A 19207-nucleotide genomic window follows, 5' to 3' on the forward strand; every position below is an offset into this window, starting at 1 on the left:
CAGTAGGCTATTAGTGTTTACATTTGGGGGGAGTCAAAGGCAGATTTTCAACTGCATGGGGGTTGGCACCCCATGTTGTTCAAGGGTCAACTGTATTTTATTTCATTTAGTATTTTAAAGTAACTCCCAAACATCTATTTTTGAGTAAATGCTTCCAAGTAGAGATGTGTTTTTCTAACAGACAACTTCCTTCCTTCCTCTCTTTTCTTCTTTTTTCAAAGAGTAACTACAGAGCCATCACAATCACAGCGAAGCGTAAGCGTTCCTTAATAGGGATACACATTCCACATTCTCATTTCTCCGACTGTCTCAAAACCACCTTTTAAATAGGTTCCTTCCAAGCAGGATCCAAACAAGTCCCATCTATTACTCTTAGTAGCTATGTCTCCGAACTTTTCACCTCTAATAGCCTTTCCCTCCTTTGTTCATGTATTCATTGAAGACTCAGAGAACTTCCCACATTCTGGGTTTAGTTGCCTGCTTCCTGACGGTGGTATTCAGTATTTTCCTTCATTCCGAGGCTGTGCCTCAATCTCCACCATGGCCCTGGATCCTAGTGTTATGGAAGCAGGTTCCGGTTCATTCTACCCTTGCACGACAAGCTAATTACTGAGACAAGAGGTTTTGCAAAAGAGAAAAGGCAGCCAAGCGAGAAGGAGGGAGAATAGGTTTCCAATCCACCTCCCTGATTATAAGCCGTAGGGATGTTTATGGATTAGGGAGGTGGGGTGGTCTAAAGGTGATTGGCAGCAGGCAAAAATGAAGTGACCTGTGATCTGCGCAAGCACAGCTGGGGCTCATGGCGTTACACAGGGCATAGATTCAGAAAATGGTGGCATGAGCATGATCTGAGGGTGGAGGTTTTGTTCCTTCGATGTCAAAAGGCTACCTCTCAGGCATTTGTGCAGGCCCAGTGGAAGGGTCAGTGGTCTCAACTGCTTTGACCTGGACAGGAGCTGCCCTAAGTTCCTGAAAAACAACTGAAGCGACTGTTACCATGGGGACTGATAAATGCTATCTATAAAGTAGCCAGTGAAGGCTAAGTTACAGGGTTCAGCGGCGTGGATTTCAGCTTTATGGAAAAAAATAACAAAAAGCAAGTGACTAAAAGCAAGCAGGACAGGCTAAGTTTGGCTAACCTCATCGGAGTCACCCCTCAGTTTCACTAGTACAGCGCCTTGGCCCAGAAGAGGTGTCCAGTTATGGTGAATGCATGGCCACATGAACACCCAAGAGGCAACTTGCAGTGTATAGAGGGCTTTGGCCTGAGGGCCACATGGTCCTCCCAGGAGACTGGTGACATAGGAAGGGCTGCATCTTATACCTGCTTCTTCATTGTGACTCTGGGACAGGTCACAGACCGAGACTGAAGGGGGGACCCAGTGGTCATTCCCATCATCCCCTCCCTGTCCCTCACACCTCGGATTAGCTGCAGGGGTCTGAGTCCTCTCCAGGGCTTTGGGCATTTCTTGCCAATGCCTACGCGAGGGGAGTTCAGTTCTAACCTCCGGCGGGTGCCTGGGTGGGCGCCAGCACTGGCTGTGCCGGCAACAAGTCTACTAAAGAGCCGCCTATGTTGGTATCCTTGTCTTTCACTCTGTTCGCTTTGATATCTTTTCGTCGTAGTTTAACAACCATCAGGGCAGCTCGTTATTTTAACCAAATACAGAAAACAGGAGAAGAAGCACCACTACTTTAGGAAACTGTGCTCAGAGGACGTCCCAGCTCCCTGCCAGTGATGCCTACTCCAGACTGTACCTGAGAGTAGAGCAGGACGTGGAGACAGGGAAGTCAGGGGAAGCAGGCTTGGAGACAGGGGCTCCAGCCCACGGGGAGCGGTAGAGTGGAGGCCCCCTTTGCCTGAAAGACTCTAGGCTCCTTCTCAGGGGCACAAGAAGCCTCTTCTGTCACCCAAGGCCCAGGGAAGTCATGCAAAGCAATCACTCAATTCCGTGGGGGGCGGGGTGAACCACCTTCCACCTCCCCCAGCCCCTCCGGTGTTTGCCTTTGCCTCCTCCCCTTCCCATCAGAGGCCCGGGCCAAGGACATGGGATGCTGTGGCCCTACGTCTCCTCTGGTCCGGTCCCCTTGGTCCTCCTGAGAGACTCTAGTAAAGGCGTCTCCCTATGTGGCATCTGGGCTGGAAGCCACGCGGAGCCTGGGGCGACACTCTTAGCAAGGGCCCCCAGCTACCTCCTTTGCTTTTCTCTTTCTTTTGTCTCTTCTGAAGCTTCTTGCTTGTCCCTGTCGGTCCTCCTCACACACCTGACAATTCTCAGGATGTCCTAACTTCCTTGGGGGAGAGTCAAGGGGGACGCTGCTCCTTGGGCCGTTCGCGGTATCCATGAGCCCAGCAGACTACGTGGGAGGCAGCAGCCGCGCCCCGCGCCAAGTAGCCGCGGGGGTTACAGTGGGGTGGGGCTGGGGGCTGGGGGCTGGGACGGAAGCACGCAGGGACCGGAGGAGCTTAGACGCCGGAGGAACGAATGTCTTCCACGGGGAAAGTTCCCAGGTCACTGCTCTCTGCCTGCCCCTCCCTTCTCGGGCGCTGTCCGTCCAAAGGGCCGGCGGGCGGGGCGCCCCGGGTGCGGGCTGCGGCTGCCATCTGGTGGTGAAGTTCAGTAGTGTTGCTCTCTGAAGTCCGCTTCAAGCCTTCCTTGGTCTCTCTGCTAGGCCCGCCACTCTAGTCTAGTAATTCACACTGGACTTTGAAATAAAAAAAAAAAAAAAAAAAAAAAGAAATTGGAAAATCCAGTTTTACAATGTTTGCTGATAAATACAATCTCATAACAATATTCACCACAATTTCAACATTTCTAAGAACAGGACTTTCTAGCTTTTGAATAATTTAGAAGATTCATGTATTCCTGTCTTTGTCAAATTTTGATTATGTATCCATTATATACTAGGCACTGTTTGAGGCTAGGCGCTGGAAATAAAGAGAGACGACCTCAATGAACTACGCAATTTATATGGAGAACAGCAACCACACCTACAGTTCCAATCCAGAAGGGAAAACTCTTCAATATGGCTATGCCTGTGCTATGCTATCGAGAGTAAAAAGGGAGGGTTGGCCCAAGGTAGTAACTGGGAGGGGCAGCCTCAAAAAGATGATGGCTGGGATGAGCCTTGAAGGGCACGGGGGGGCCAGAGAAAAGAATGAGGGTGTAATGGAAGTGATGGTGGAGATGGTGTTGGTGGGGAGGTCGTGGAGGTGGTGGAAGTGCAGGTGATGGAGGAGATGAAGTTGATGGAGGTGGTGGTGGTGATGATGGTGATGGAGCTGGTTGAGGTGGTGGTGGTTGTAATGGTGATGGAGGACGTGGTGGTGGTCATGGTGGTAGTAATGGTGGTGGTGGTGGTTATGGTGGTGGCAGTGATGGTGGTAGTAATGGTAGTGGTGGTGGTGGTGGTTATGGTGGTGGTGATGGAAGAGGTGGTGGTGGAGGAGATGGAGGTGATGGAGGTGGTGGTTGTGGTAGAAGTGGAGGTGATATCTGTGGAGGTGGTGGTGGTGGTGGAGGCCATGGATGTGGTGGGGCTGTTAAAGGCTATGGAGGCCATAGAAGCTGTGGAAGTGAAAGTGGAGGTTATGAAGGTAGAAGTGGTTGCCATGGAGGTGGTGGTAGTGGAGGTGGCAGTGATGGTGAACATAGTCGTGGTGATGGTCGTGGGGAAGATAGAGTGGGAATTGTGCTGATGATAGTGTTATTGCTGGAGGTGGTTGCTTTGATTTTGGTGATGGTGGAAATAGTATTGTTAGAGGTGGAGGTGGAGGTGATGGTGATGAAGGTGGAGGTGGTATTGATGGAAGTAGAGGTGATCATGGTGGTTGTGATGGTGGTAGCGGGGAACCACAGGTGGAGGTGGAGGTGGGGGTCTGACTACCAGCCATCCACAGCAGCTGTTCCTACACTGGTCATAGCTGAGCCTCCACTGGTTCTCATCTTCACGGCCTTTTCAGGGCTGGCAGCTCTCATCTCTACTTCTACTCATTCTCAGGTCCTCAGAAATTCTTCAGCTGCTTCCACGCTGCCTCAGAGTAGCATGTTTCAGCTGCTCAAAAGGGTGTTTCTATAACTTGCAGTGGAAAGAAATGTGCCCAGCCTCTCCCACAGACCTGAATACCACAGTCTAGTGGTAGGGAAGGCTTTATTGGGCCACCAAACAACAACACTAGAATATTCTATTAATTCCTTCCTTTAGGACATGATTTCCCACTCCTGGTTACTATGAAGAGTTCCCCCTTCGCTGATTCTCTCCAAAACAAGGATCTTCACCATGATTTCTTGTGGATTCCACTATTAGACATAGATGGGGCTGGCACATTATACGAGTCGGTTCTGTCCTTAAAACTGAACAGAGCGCCCTCATTAGGCTCCTGCTATATCTCCAAGGGATGGGGAAGGGCAAGTGCATAATTTTACTTAATAACAGCATTTCCTCCCAGTCTGAGTGTCATATAAGAAAGGCGACGAGCTCTTCTCTGATCAGTCCAGAAGAGGCTTCTTTGAAGCTGTGGCTGTTGAGTGATCCTTGTTGTAACATAGTTTTCCCTAAGTCAGAGTCATTGAAAAGAGGATTGCCTTTAAGCCCAATCCAGGGATATGTAGTTCACCAAATATAACACTTTATTGAACTAATTTGTCCACAAACTCCCTTCCCTTATAGTCAGTTTATCTCCTCCAGGGTGAGAGGTTCTACCCCTGCCTCTCCATCTGTATTGTGTGAATTCATTCAAGAAACGTCTCCTCACTACCAGGCTCTAGGATGCTTCTGTTGCATGGTAAACCAAGATACACAGTCCTGCTCTTCCAAGCATTCCGACTGGTGGGAAAGGTTGGCATTACATAGGTTATTATGCCAGTAATTAATTACTTAATGGTGATAAAGACTAGTTAGAAGAAGTAAAGGGGATATGAGACTATATCATGTGGGTACCTGACCTAGTTCCCCCTGAGTATCATGGAGGCTTCCCAGAGGGTGGACCATTTCAGTGGGGACCTGCAACTGAGAGGATGCCAAATGCCAAGACCCAAGAGGAGCTTGAAGGATCCTGTCTTCACTGAGGGGTAGTTGGCAGGAGGGCAGAAAACCAGGCAGGAGTGGCTCAGGATGAAGCTGGATTTGTAAGCAGGGCCAGATCTTGCTGGACCTTGCAGGCTATGGTAAGCCATAATAGAGTCTTCATAAGCGTTGGCTTCCATGGATGAATGAATGAGATGTCAGAAAGATGCCCTTCCTTAGGTGGCCTCATGTGGGTTTCAGGATAACAATGCAGTGGTGGCAATGTTTTAGTGAGGGTGAAGTAGGAGATATTTCTAGGTAAGCCCAGGAGAAGGCAGGGATGGGCACAGGCAGGTTGTGTACTTCTTGACAGATCAGGGACACCCCAGGGTGGAGACAGCCCAAGTTAGATGTCAGTGTTTAGTGCCTGTGGGAGTGATAATGAGGTAGGAATAGGTCTACAATTCACCTCCTCCCCACCCCCAAACTCCAGTTCCCCTCCTTACTTTCTCGGGATACCAACTTAAATCTCAGGGTTCTGACTCAGTGGAAGCCCACAGACAAAGTTGATGAGAGAGGAATCCAAGTTCAGCGAGGTCAAGAATTACCCTGCAATATTTTGATGAGCCTGGTTCAAGATGACTTGCTACAGTTCAAGGAGGCTAAAGTTGCCCTCTCTCTTCCCAGTGAAGAGTTCCCGATAGTGGTGGTGAACGTTTAGGGACCCTGTGCTCAGGAGATCATGCTGTGCCCCGCCCCCCACACACACCTTAGAGCACTTTGAATAGCTTGAGACAGACTTCCCTCTGCGTGGCGGTCAGGTACTGCATATATCCATCCACCATCTATCCATGTGGCAAAGACTTCTGGGGTACACCCACTAGCCACTCTTCCTTTCTAACAATTGTAATTTTATTTGGGCAGAAATATTTCTATATTTTGTAGAACATTCTAGGCTGAGATAAGAAAAAGATTCCAAAATTTCAGTGGCTTGACATCATAGAAATTTATTTCATGCTTTCCTAGTAACCCTGGGAAGATACTCAGCTTGTCAAGGTGGCTCTTTTCTACTTGATTATTCAGGAACCTGGGCCCCTGCCATCTCCTAAAACCTTACCATCATTGTCTGCATTGAGCTAGCAGAAAGAGGAAAGTCAGCTGAGGAGGGAAAAATGTTTGGAGGAACATGTGTAGGTCTTTTTGGCCTGGCCCAGAAGTGGTATATATCACTTCTTTCACACTCTGTTGGAAAGCACTTAGCCCCATGGCCATGTCTGACTGCAAGTGGGGGATGGGACATGTGATCTAGCTATGTGCTGGAAGAAGCTGTAAGTGGATTTTGGTGGAAAATTAGCAATCTCTGCCACAGTGCTAACCAAAATCGCTATTTCATAGTCTCCCTTTGTGTTAGTTAACTATTTCAGTGTAAAAAAAGTATCCTAAAATTTAGCAGATTAGCACAACAAACATTTATTATCTCGCATAGTTTCTTTGAGTTAAGAATTTGGGAACAGCTTAGCTGGAAGTTTCTGGCTCAGGGTCACTCCTGAAACTGTGGCTGAGATGTTGGCCAGGGCTGCAAGTCATCCGAAGGCCAGTCTGAGGCTGAGGATGTGCCTCCAAGGCAGCTCATTCCTAGCTCCAAAGGGTGTGGGGAGTTAATGCTGTTTCTCGGCAGGAGACCTTGGTTCCTCCATACATGGACCTCTCCAGAGGGCTGCTGGCATGTCCTCACGACACAGCAGCTTGCTTCCCCAGAATGGGTGATCCTAGAGAGAAGCCACAATGCCATTTGTCATTTAGTCTCAGAAATCACACAGCATCATTTCTACACATTCTATGTATTAGAAACAAATAAGGCCGGGTGCAGTGGCTCACACCTATAATCCTAGCACTCTGGGAGGCTGAGGCATGTGGATCATTTGAGCTCAGGAGTTTGAGACCAGCCTGAGCAAGAGTGAGACCCTCTCTCTACTAAAAATAGAAAGAAATTAGCTGGACAACTAAAAATATATGGAAAAAATTAGCTGGGCATGGCGGCACATGCCTGTAGTCCCAGCTACTCGGGAGGCTGAAGCAGGAGGATCACTTGAGCCCAGGAATTTGAGGTTGCTGTGAGCTAGGCTGATGCCATGGCACTCTAGTCTGGGCAACAGAGTAAGACTTTGTCTCAAAAGAAAAAAAAAAATCAAGGGGAGAAAAATTAGGCTCCATTTCTCAGAAGCAGGTTTATCCAAGAATCCACGGTCACATTGTAAAATTACCATGCTCTTAAAGGAAGGAGTGTTTGTGAGATATAGTTTAGGGAGATGAATATCTGGAGAAGGTGTGGGTAGGGCTTCCAGGAGTGCTCTTTAAAGCTTGGCTTGTTTCCCTTCCCACCTTCCTCTTTCTTTCCATCTGGGCTTCGAGTGTGACTGTCATTGCTGCAGCGGCCATTGGAGGGCAATGAAGAAGGCTTGAGGGTGGAATTGAGCAGTAAAGAGAATAAAATAGCAAATAAAAGGAGCTCAGGACACTGACGATATTGTAGAGCCACTAGGACAGCCCTGGACTTTCTACTTCTGCACTAAATGATGGAAAAAAGTGAATTACTATCTGATTTAAACCAGTGTATTTTCGGGAATAGCAATAGGGCCTCTATTAGAACCAAGTCCAGTTCCTGAGCGATGCACCTGCTATGGGCCAGGTAGTCTTAGGCACTGGGGAAACAGATTTGAATGAGAAAGGGCTGCTGTCCTCAAATGCAACAGAAGTAAATGCTGGGCTGTGCACAATGGCAGAGGAGCATCTTCTCACTCAAAACAAAGAACACCCAAGGAAGGTTGTAGAAGAAACTCAGCAAATGGAATGGAAGTCCCATGGAGCCGTGATTTTGGTCTATGATGTTTACTGCTTTCCCTCTTGTGCTTAAAACACAATTGCAGGCATTCACGTAATGTATTCAACAAGTAAAGTGGAAATAGAGCATGCCTTCAAATGAAATGGATACATCTTCCGTAGGGAGAAGAGGATGACGATGGCCTTGTTGGATTTCTAGCCGGGTTGGGGGACGAAGCCAGTGGGTAGGGCACTTAGGAATCAGGCTCACCTGGGGAGCCCCGGCAGATGGAGTAGGCTGTGGGCACGTTCTGAGCAGTTGTCTCTGCAATCGCTTTCAAGGCATACAGGGCTTATTGTGGCATTGATTATTGGAGGCTCCGTGTGTTCAGTTTGGCTTGAAAATGCCTCTCCCAAAAGTCAGAATAGCAATTAAGGAAAGCGTGGTGAGAGGACTAACCCACTTAATTAATGAGGTCATTTGTTTTGTTGAGAATCTCACCGAGGCCTTTGAGGAGGACTTGTTGCCATGGATCACAGCCCCCAAGGATGGGTGTTTTCTGTTCTGTCCATAAAGTCCCAATCCCATCCTGCCAAGCCAGTTGCTGGTTTTAATTGACATTCGCTTGTCCTTTCACACTAATTTCTCTGTGGACCTGTTTGACTTAAGCTGTCCTCCCCGGCGAGGTTCTCAGAATGAATTAGACAATTTCAGACAGTGTTTGTAGTGTACTGGACCCCCGTCCTAAGAATAACAATGAAATGAAACAGCTACGATGTCCTGCTTTTTTCCCCTCTAAAGTTACAGAGGACACACCCTGGAGCCTGACTCTCCAGTTCACTAAGCCAGTGACCTTCACACACTCGTCTATTTACACCTAGCATGAAGATGGACTTGGTAATACAGACCTGTGTGCAGGGCCCTCCCCTGTGTCAGGGTCCTGCAAGCTTCACTAGGGCCCATAAAATAATTGAGATTTTAAAAAATGTCTCCAAAACTCAGAAAGAAAATATTAATAAAATCTTTTCCAAGGGAATATTCTAGAACCCCAAATTTAGGCTCGCATATATGATGCACAGCTAACACCAAACTGTGACACTGGCGCTTGGAGATAGAGGAAGGTTTATTTGATTTGGCCAAAGAAAGAAGACAGGAGGGCAAAATCTCTCAGATCCGTCTTGTCACAGAGATGAGGCAGCGAGCTTTCATGCATGCACGTCACAGGTAGGGTAGGATAGATGGGAAGTCTGTGCTGCTTTTATTTCATTATTTATTTTTAAAAAATTTTTTTCATCCTCCCTAGTAATCCTTTATTGTGTTGCTTGTAGTCTTAGGTGATACCCTGAGTAGCCAGACTTCTGTGCATCAGCAGCTAGTTGCAACATTTTTAGGGGTGTTTGTTCCTTCTGCAAAACAAACTCAGAGATTCTCCTTGTGACCCTGGAGAATCTCCTCCTGCTTGACAAAGAAGCAGTGCATCAGCGGTTAATAACCACAGTGAGAACAACGGGTGCCGGGCAGCAACTAGGCCATTCACATGTGCCAACAACCAAGGGCCTGGGCCAATTTTACATTATTTCAGTCATTAAAAATGCTGAGCTACTGAAATGTCAGGAGGCCCGGCTACAGTAACATTAAACCACTGAGTCTACTAAAATGCAGCTCAGTGCTTACCTGGTTATATATACATTATGCTCGGTGTGGGCATATTTTAATTGATAACATTTAATATGATGTGATATCGGGAGTCTCTAAACTTGAAGATAGTCAGTAACTTTGAAAATCCTAAAATGGCCTTGGGTCTACTTGCTTCTTGAAATCTAGGTAAGGTTATGCTAGAACCCTAGCAAGTTCAAATCCCTGCCTATGATTTCTGCAATTTGCTGTTTCTGCTGGGGCATGTGTTAGAATTTCATGGTCGCCCTTGGCTCTAGGGATTGCTTTCGCCGAATTAATACAGTTTAGGATTGTCCTGTAGGTGCTCGTTCTGGGTGTCCCTGCACCTTCAGTTTCCACAAATCCCCAGCTAAAGAATAGCACTGGAGAAACAGGATGATTTTATATAATAGCAAAGTTGATGACTTCTTATAGACTTCAGTGATGCCAGTGACTTCAGATTATTCTTACGAGTTCTTTAGCTACAGTTCTAGTATCCATAATTTACCATACAGTACTTGTGAATTAATAGTGTAATGTGGATATGTGTATAAATTAATCGCTCCTGGAATAACGTAGACTGAAGTTGAACATTTGAGGCAGTCTCTGAGGTGTTTCCCACACCAATGACCAATTCTCCAATTCTGCAGATACCAGGGGAGTGTCCAGCCATTCCATTCAGTTCTGGCACTAACTACCTGCAGGCTTCCACATATCTAAGGGCTCAGTCCCACAAGACCACCCCTCTTCAGATGCCAGTCACCAGTCTTTGAGCCACTTGTACTTCTGATAACCGGGGATTCCCCTCACCCCCTCTTCATGTTCAATAATTTGCTAGAGTGGCTCAAAGAACTCAGGGGAACACTTTATTTACATTTACTGGTTTATTATAAAGGATTCAACTCAGGAACACCAATGCAAGAGATGCATAAGGCATGGTATGGGGAAGGTGCACAGAGCTGCTGAACCTCTCTGGGCACGCCATGCTCCCTGCACCTAAATGTGCTCACAAGCCAGAAGCTCTCTGAATCCCGCTTAGGGGATTTTATGGAGCCTCATTGTGTAGGCATAGTTGATGAAGTCACTGGCCATTGGTGATTAGGTCAATCTCTAGCCCCTCTCCCCTCCTCAAAGGTCAGGGGGTGGAGCTGAAAGTTCCAACCCTCTAGTCATGCCTTGGTTTTTCTGGTGACAACCCCCATTCTGAAGCTATCTGGGGGTCCCCAGCCACCAGTTATCTCATTAGCATACAAAAGGAAGTCTTACCATTCTGTGGAGCCCAAGGGCTTTAGGAACTATGTTCCAGGAATCTGGGTTGAAGACCCAGACACATTTCTTATCATGCCACAGACCCTCAGCAGGAATCCACACTCCAGGGGCCCAGGGAAGGTGTTTCAAACATTGCTGTATAAATCTGCACCAGAGGATTCATTAGTTGGGCATAAAGGTATTGTTTTATACATAATATTTTATTATGCGTGTGTGCGTGTGTGTGTGTGTGTGTGTGTGTGTGTATTTGTGTGAAATGAGTGGAGTTCAAGAAAAGTGGTTGGCTATTAAAACTTCTGGTCCTACTCCCCTTCAGTGAACAAAGTATAACAGCCCACTGAGCCCACAGACTGGGTGTGGTTCACCTCAGGGTCCTCCTTACGGCTGAGCAGGAGGGGTCCCTGCCTTGGACCCCATGCTTGAGAGCAAGAGTTGAAAATCACTTTCTGTAAATACGTAAATGTGGCTTTGAGGGCCACACGGTCTCTGTCACAACTATTCATCTCTGCCATTGTCACGTGGAAGCAGCCATAGACAGTATGTACATGAGTGAATGTGGCCGTGTTCCAACAAAACTTTATTTACAAAAATGGGCCATGGGTAATTTGCTGACTCCTGACGTAGATCCAATGGTATCAGATCTACCATGAATTTATTCAATTATGTAAGTTAAGAAGTTACTTTTTCTCCCTTAAACCAATATGAGATGAGTTTCTGTCTACTGAAACAAAAACAGCCCTTATTAATAATACAAGAGTAAAGTAGAGGAGAAAGAAGAGAATCTGCCCTAGAGCGGGGCTTCTCAGACTTTGGTGTGCATAAGATTCACCTGGAGAGGGTGTTAAGACAAAAAGGCTGTGTCCCACCCTCATGAGTTCTGATTCAGCAGGTCTGTGGGGAGTCCCAGAACTTGCATTTCTAAACCTCTCGGGTGATGCTGATGATGCTGGCCCATGGATCACATTTGTGTAGCAAGGGCTGCCCTAGAGCAGTGGTTCTCAAACTTAGTCTGTTTGCATCACTATAAAGGATACCTGAGGCTGGGTAATTTATAAAGAAAAGAGGTGCATTTGGCTCATGGCTCTGCAGGCTGTACAAGAAGCATGGCACCAACATCTGCTTCTGATGAGGAATCAGGAAGTTTCTACCCATGGCAGAAGATAGAGGGGAGTTGGCCTGTGCAGAGATCACATGAGAGAGTGTGGAGGTGCCAGGCTCTCTTTGTAACAGCCAGCTCTTGTGGGAACTGACAGAGAACTCACTCTTGACCACAAAGACTTCACAGGGCCATTCCTGAGGTATCCACCCCCATGACCCAAATACCTCCCATTAAATGCCATCTTCAACACTGGGGATCAAATTTCAACATGACGTCTTTGGGTGGGGGACAAACATCCAAACTGTTAATATACACAGCACAGAGTCACTTGGAGAGCTCGTTGAAACACAGATTGCTGGCACCCATCTCCAGAGTTACTGATTGAGGAGGTCTGGGGTGGGGCCCCCAAATTTGCATTTTTAACAAGTTCCTAGTTGATGCTGCTGGTCCTGGAACTATACTTTGGGTAACAAGTCCTTGGAGGCTTTCCCAGTTGATCCTCTCCCAGGTGTTTCTGGCCCCACAGGGCCCGTCCTCTGCCCTCCTAGACCATGCTCTGGGCACTTGGGGTCCTTGTCTGAACAGCCTGGAGCCCATTTCCAGGGCCTGCGTGGGGACTATTCACAGGAGATGAGAGAGGAGTGGGTGGAGCTGGATGTGCAGGCTGGGATGTCCACGCACTGTGTGAGGCCCATGCAGTTCAGGATGGAGCCCAAGTCAGGAAGAATGGAGGACGGGACCAGGGCCCAAGATTCCTGAGCATGTGAAATCATTTCTCCCATCTAGGACTATCCTGATCAGAGACCAGAAACATGACAATTGGCCCTGGAGTCAGGCATACTTTGATTCTTTACTGAGTGACCTCAGGTGAATTATTAAACCTCTCTGGGCCTCATCTCTGCATCTGTCAAATCGAAATAATGCCAAATACCTACATCACTGGTGTTTTGGCAAGAGTAAATGCAACAAGGTACATATAGCACTTAGCATGAGTCTTGGAATATAAGAGATGTTCGATATTTTTGCTCTTCTTGTTGTCATTATCAGGTGCTTCTTTGTTAATCCTTGGGCAGGGTACACCTATCATTCATGACTGTCTTCTCCTTGCATCATGCCAGAGAAATCCAGGCACCTTCTGAGTACGGTTAGGGTGCAGATTTCCTGTGGCCACTTTACTCCCCCTCCTGCTCACAACCCCAAGTCTTGGTCTTACAAAAAATGAGCAAAGGATATTAGAGTCCAGAAGACAATATGCCTTTATAAAATGGCTAATCTGATAGAAAAATAGTACTCTTGTTTTTTTTTTCTGCTGTGATTAGAAGGTTCATGAAAGTATTTGTGGTCTAGACAATGACATTTATAGAAAATAGTGCACCCATAATTATTTGACCCTGCTCGTATTTTTCAAGGGCTTAATTTATGTTTTCATTGTTTTCGTAACTACTCTAGATGTGGTGATGAAATATGAGCACTTAGCCGACATGGGTGCATGCTGGTGTGTGGTCCTGTGTGAGTGAGTGTCTCTCCTCATGCATATTTGAGAATTCCAACCTCTGGCAACAGCAATAATAGCCTAACTTGTATTTGTAGCAGGCTTTATTGTTGAAAACAGGGTTGTCCAGTAGAACTTTCTACAATGATGGAAATGTCCTTTGTGCTGTCCAATATGTAGCCACTAGCCACATGTGGCTATGAGCACTCAAAAGGTGGCTAATGTGACTGAAGAACTGAATTTTTAGTTTTGTTTAATTTTAATTATTTTAAATTAAATTAATTAATTTAAATTTAAATTTAATTTTAATCAATTTTAGCCACTAATGATAAGTGGCTACCACATTGGACAGTGCAGGTTAAGAAGGTACATGCTTATTTGATGTTTGCTAGTCCTTTGAGAGAGGAATGGAGAAATGTATTAGTTTATTGATGATGCAACTTAGTAGTGGAAAGGTGGTGTGATTGGTCCAAGTTCACAGTGCAGTGATGACATGCAAATTCACACCTGAGTATGAGGCAGGTAGTCATCCAAATCATATGACTTAAAATATGTAGAAGTTCCTCCCTACATTTTCACAAAATAGTTCTGCAATTGGCCTACTACAGAGAATATAATTTTTAGTGATTTGGATGAAGACAATGGCTAGAATTTGCTTTTTTCTATTAGAGGCATTGTTTCTACTCTACATTACCAAACAGCCTATAGTCTATAGGTACAAAGTAACATTATTAAATAAAACTTTTGCTCTTGGTTTTGGAAGGAAAATCAAATTTTTGACTAATGCACTATTTAAATACATTTTACAATAGCCTCAAAGAAAATTAAATATCTAGGAATATATTTAATGAAAGATGTGAGAGACATATACAGGGACAACTATGAAACACTAAGAAAAGAAATTGTAGAAGATGTAAACAGATGGAAAAATCTACTTTGCTCATGGATTGGCAGAATCAATATTATTAAAATGTCCATACTACCTAAAGTGATCTACAGAATTAATGCAATCTCTATCAAAGTATCATCATCATTCTTTATAGATCTAGAAAATTTAATTCTACGCTTTGTATGGAACCAGAGAAGACCTTGTATAGCCAAAGAAATCTTAAGTAAAAAGAACAAACTGGGAGGTATCAGTCCAGACTTCAAGCTGTACTACCAGGCTATAGTAATTAAAACAGCATGGTACTGGCACAAAAACAGAGACACAGACCTTTGGAATAGGACTGAGAATCCAGAGATGAAACCATCCACATATAGTAATCTAATCTTTGACAAAACAGACAAAAATATACACTGGGGAAAAGAATCTCTTTTCAATAAATGGTGCCGGGAAAACTGGATATCCATATGCAGAAGATTGAAACTGGATCCCCAGCTCTCACCTCTCACAAAAATCAATTCAAGATGGATAACAGACTTAAACCTAAGGCATGAAACCTTAAGAATTCTAGAAGAAGATGTTGGGAAGATGCTTTCAGACATCAGCCTAGGCAAAAAATTTTTCAACAAGACCCCCGAAACAATCACAGCAGCAACAAAAACAAATAAATGGGATCTGATCAAATTAAAAAGCTTTTGCACAGCCAAGAAAACTACCATTAGAGTGAGTAGACAGCCTACAGAATGGGAGAAAATATTTGCTCTCTACACATCCGATAAAGGGCTGATAACAAGAATCTATCTAGAACTTAAAAAAATCAACAAGAAAAAATGAAACAACCCCATCAATAAATGGGCAAAGGACATGAACAGAAAATTTTCAAAAGAAGACAGAATAATGGCCAGCAAATATATAAAAACATGCTCAATATCTCTAATCATTAGAGAAATGCAAATCAAAATCACAATGAGATATCACCTAACCCCAGTGAGATTGGCCTCTATCAAAAAATTCCAAAATGACAAATGCTGGCAAGGATGTGGAGAGACAGGAACACTCTTACACTGGTGGGACTGCAAATTAGTGCAACCTCTGTGGAAAAGAATTTGGAGATACCTCAAAGAGCTGCAAATAGAAATACCATTCGATCCAGCAATAGCACTATTAGGCATCTACCCAAAAGAGCAAAAGACATTCTACGATAAAAACATCTGCATCAGAATGTTTATGGCAGCACAATTCACTATTGCAAGGATGTGGAAACAACCCAAGTGCCCGTCAATTCATTAGTGGATTATTAAAATTTGGTATATGTATACAATGTAATACTACTCAATAATAAGAAACGACAGTGATCTAGCACCTTTTATATTTTCCTGGATAGAGCTTGAGCCCATTATCCGAAGTGAGGTATCACAAGATTGGAAGAATGGGCTCCACATGTACTCGCCATCAAATTGGCACTGACTGATCAACACTGTGGTGCTCACATGGTAGTAATATTCTCCAGGGATTAGGGGGCTGGGGGGGTAAACTCACAACTAATGGACACGGTGAGCATTGTAGAGGGGAAGGGCATGCCTCTAATCCTCGCTTGGGTGAGGCAAAGACATAAGATGTAACCAAAATGTTTGTGCCCTCATAATAGCCTGAAATAAAAAAAAAAATAAATGGAAGGCAGATCACCAAGAAAGGGAAATATCTGAAATAAACATGATAAGAAAAAAGTTAAAATACTTCATGTATAAAAAGTTCTCATAAATCACTCCAGACAGGCCAAAAAAATTGCATGTTGGATACCTTACCCTCATTGAGAATGCCCATCACACTTAAAGCCCCATTTCGAGGTGTATATTACTTCTAGTTCACTATGCTTTGAGCCAAGGGGTCTCCACCAGGGGTGATTTTCTTCCCTGGAGAACATTTGGCAATTACTGGAACATTTTTGTTGTCACAACATGGGGGGAGGTGGTACTGGCATCTTGTAGGTAGAGTCCAGAGATGCTGCTAAACATCCTACAATGTACAGGACAGCTTCTTACAACAGAGAATTATCTGGCTCAAAATGTCAACAAAGTTCAGTCTGGGAAACCCTGCTCTAAGCCCTTGCTACTCAAAGTGTGGTCCATGGACCAGCATTCCAGGTATTGGCTGGGAACTTGTAAAAATTAAAGGATCTCAGGCCCTATCTCATACTTACTGAAGCATAACCTGCATTTTAACAAGATACCTCAATGATTTGTATGCTCTATAGCTTGAGAATCCCTGGTCTGTATCATGAACCCTGTACTCTGGCCGCAACTGATTGTTTTGGGACAGCCAACGATAAGCTGAATAGCAATTTAGGGTTGGATCTAAAGTCTCCAATGGGACACAAGCAATGAAAGAAACAATTATCCCTTTCTCTTTGAGAGTTTGGTCATAGAACACATAGAGAAACTTAGTAGTTGATGGTGGGAGGGTGGGACTAAGCAGCCGCCATGAGAGAGCAGAGCTATGTGTAGCAAATGCCACGGTCGCAATAACCATGGCGTGTGTGAATGAGGTTGCTAGAACCTACACTTGAGGGAAGGACATCGAGTCAGGTCATCACATCAACTTGAATTTTGAATTATCTGTCAATTTCTGTTCTTCCTTAATTAAGACCCAGCTCTTTGACTGTTCCTGCGTTTCTTACCTTCTTACCCCAATACCAGAGGTCACCTGCTTCTTTGGAGCCAGAGAGAGTCTAATTAATACCGGAACCAATAAGAAAAAGACAAACACACCAATAGGAAAAGTGGAGAGGATAAAAAAGCAACATTCAAAAATTCAAAGGCATTCTTATATAGTAGCAGTGAAAAGTTAGAAAATGTAGGCTTTCGATATGAAGAAACACTGTGACACTGTTTAGAAGGATTCAAAGGAAGATGTGAATAAACAGAGACGTGCTAAATTTTTGGTGGGAAGTCCTAATAAGTCAATTCTACCTGAGTTAATTTAAAAATGCAAAGCAATTACTGTAAGAACCCTCAGGATTTTTCATGGAATTTTTCAAACAGAAGAAAAAAACGCATCTGGAATAGAAAGTGTACGAAAATAGCCCAGACATTTTAAAATATAGATTAGAGGTTTGGAGGGGTAAAGAAACATATAACAAAGCTATAATAAGTAAAACAATATGAAATTAACTATGGGATTGATGTACAAATAGCTTGAAGGACAAATGAAACAGAGCAGAGAGTCCAGAGTGAACCCACGTAAGTACGGGAATTAGTATAAGATAGCAGCGGCACATCAGGCTAGTGGGAAAAGATAGGTGTTCTGCCCTGCACTATGAATTGTAGTGAAAAATTTGAAACAAATGTCCCACAATAGAAAATTAATGAAATATCTTTTAAGACTATGCATCTACTAGGTGACAAAATAAATCATTTTATAACTTTATAGCCACCAAATGGCAAAACAACAAGATAAACATTGATTTAGAGAGATGTTCATTACATATTAAGTGAAAACAGAAACACAGTTTACAAAACAGTAAAAAGTATAGCATGATCCACATTTGCTACATACATATATGTGGATACTTCTGTTTACAAAAATCACTAATGTACATGTGTATCCTGATCCGATTTTTTAAACCAACCTTAACTGAGTATTAAACATACAATCAGTAACTTCGGCCTCTACTCAGTTGGGTTAAGCATTAAGTAATACACCTCCCAAGCTCGGCGTCAGTGGTCTAACCTTGATGGCTGGGCTCCCTGTGGCTCCCTGAGTCCCTTAGAAGTTGTCCACGTTCCCAACAACGTGGCTTCTGGGAAAACCCTGGGGGTCTGTTTTCTCTGGGTCACAGCTCTTCCTTTCCTTTTCCATGACGCCAGGTGCTGCTCCCTTAGGTCTAGCAGGCATAGGTCAGAGAAGTATCATATTTAAATAAATTCCTCTAACATTCCAAGGGAAATGAAGTGGCTCTTTTTGGAAAATAATAACATGCAAAACTCTGGAAAGGCAACAGAAGGAGAAATATTTACCCTAAAAGCCTTGAATTCACACTCCCCATTCTTAAATTGGGAGTCCCCCAAAATCCCCCCAGTCCAGGCACATTATTCACCTTTCTGTCCTCCCCATAAATTTCTGGACTTCAAAATGAGGGATGAGCATTGTTTGAACACTGCACTAGACACACCCAGCCTCACATTCGGAGCCAGTGCCACTTGGGCCAATTTTCCCCATTGCTGCCTCAAAGATTCAGGGAAATGAGGTTAGGGACACGAGGAGGTGGGGCCCTAATGTAGCTGGATATATTCTAGAACAAATTCCTTAAATTGCTTTTGAAGAGTTCCCCAGCCTGGGGCTGAGGGAGCAAGAATTAAGTGTCAGCGAAGGAGCTAAATTACCACCTATTGCTTCATCCGTATAATTAAGTTAATAATTAAAACATGTCTAGCAGGAGCCTCATCCACGAGGAATCATTGTGTGCTTCCTTTTCAGACCATTGTCACAGAACTGCAAACTACATCTTATAAGGTGATTTTTTCCCAGGACTGCTTAGCAACTTCTGCTGTAATTGTTACCTGGCTTATCAGAACACACAATTCATCACCGTGTCTCATACCTGGAATATTAGGTAGGTGAAAAAGTCACCGAGGTCAGTCTACCCTGTTGTGAAACCGAGTCGGATGGATCACCTGCAGTGGAGTTCACCCTGGGAGAATATTTCGGAATTTGTCTACTTCTCCCATGAACCAGCCTTTTTGTTAGGATGCATAATAAAAAATTACGGATTTTTTCCATGGAGAAAAATACCTCTTTCTAAACATATAGCCATCGTTATAATGGTACAGTTGTTGAGCAAGTACAGGGTTAGAATTCTCATGAGCGATAGGTATTTGGTTTCTCATTACTGTTCTGGGGGAAATTTATGGGTGATGATGTAGACTGGGTTTGGGAATAAAGGGAGTTCTATGGAAAATTCTTCTGCCACTGGCTGTA

Source organism: Propithecus coquereli, unplaced genomic scaffold, assembly GCF_000956105.1.
Source record: "Propithecus coquereli isolate 6110/MARCELLA unplaced genomic scaffold, Pcoq_1.0 Scaffold435, whole genome shotgun sequence".
NCBI lineage: Eukaryota > Metazoa > Chordata > Mammalia > Primates > Indriidae > Propithecus > Propithecus coquereli.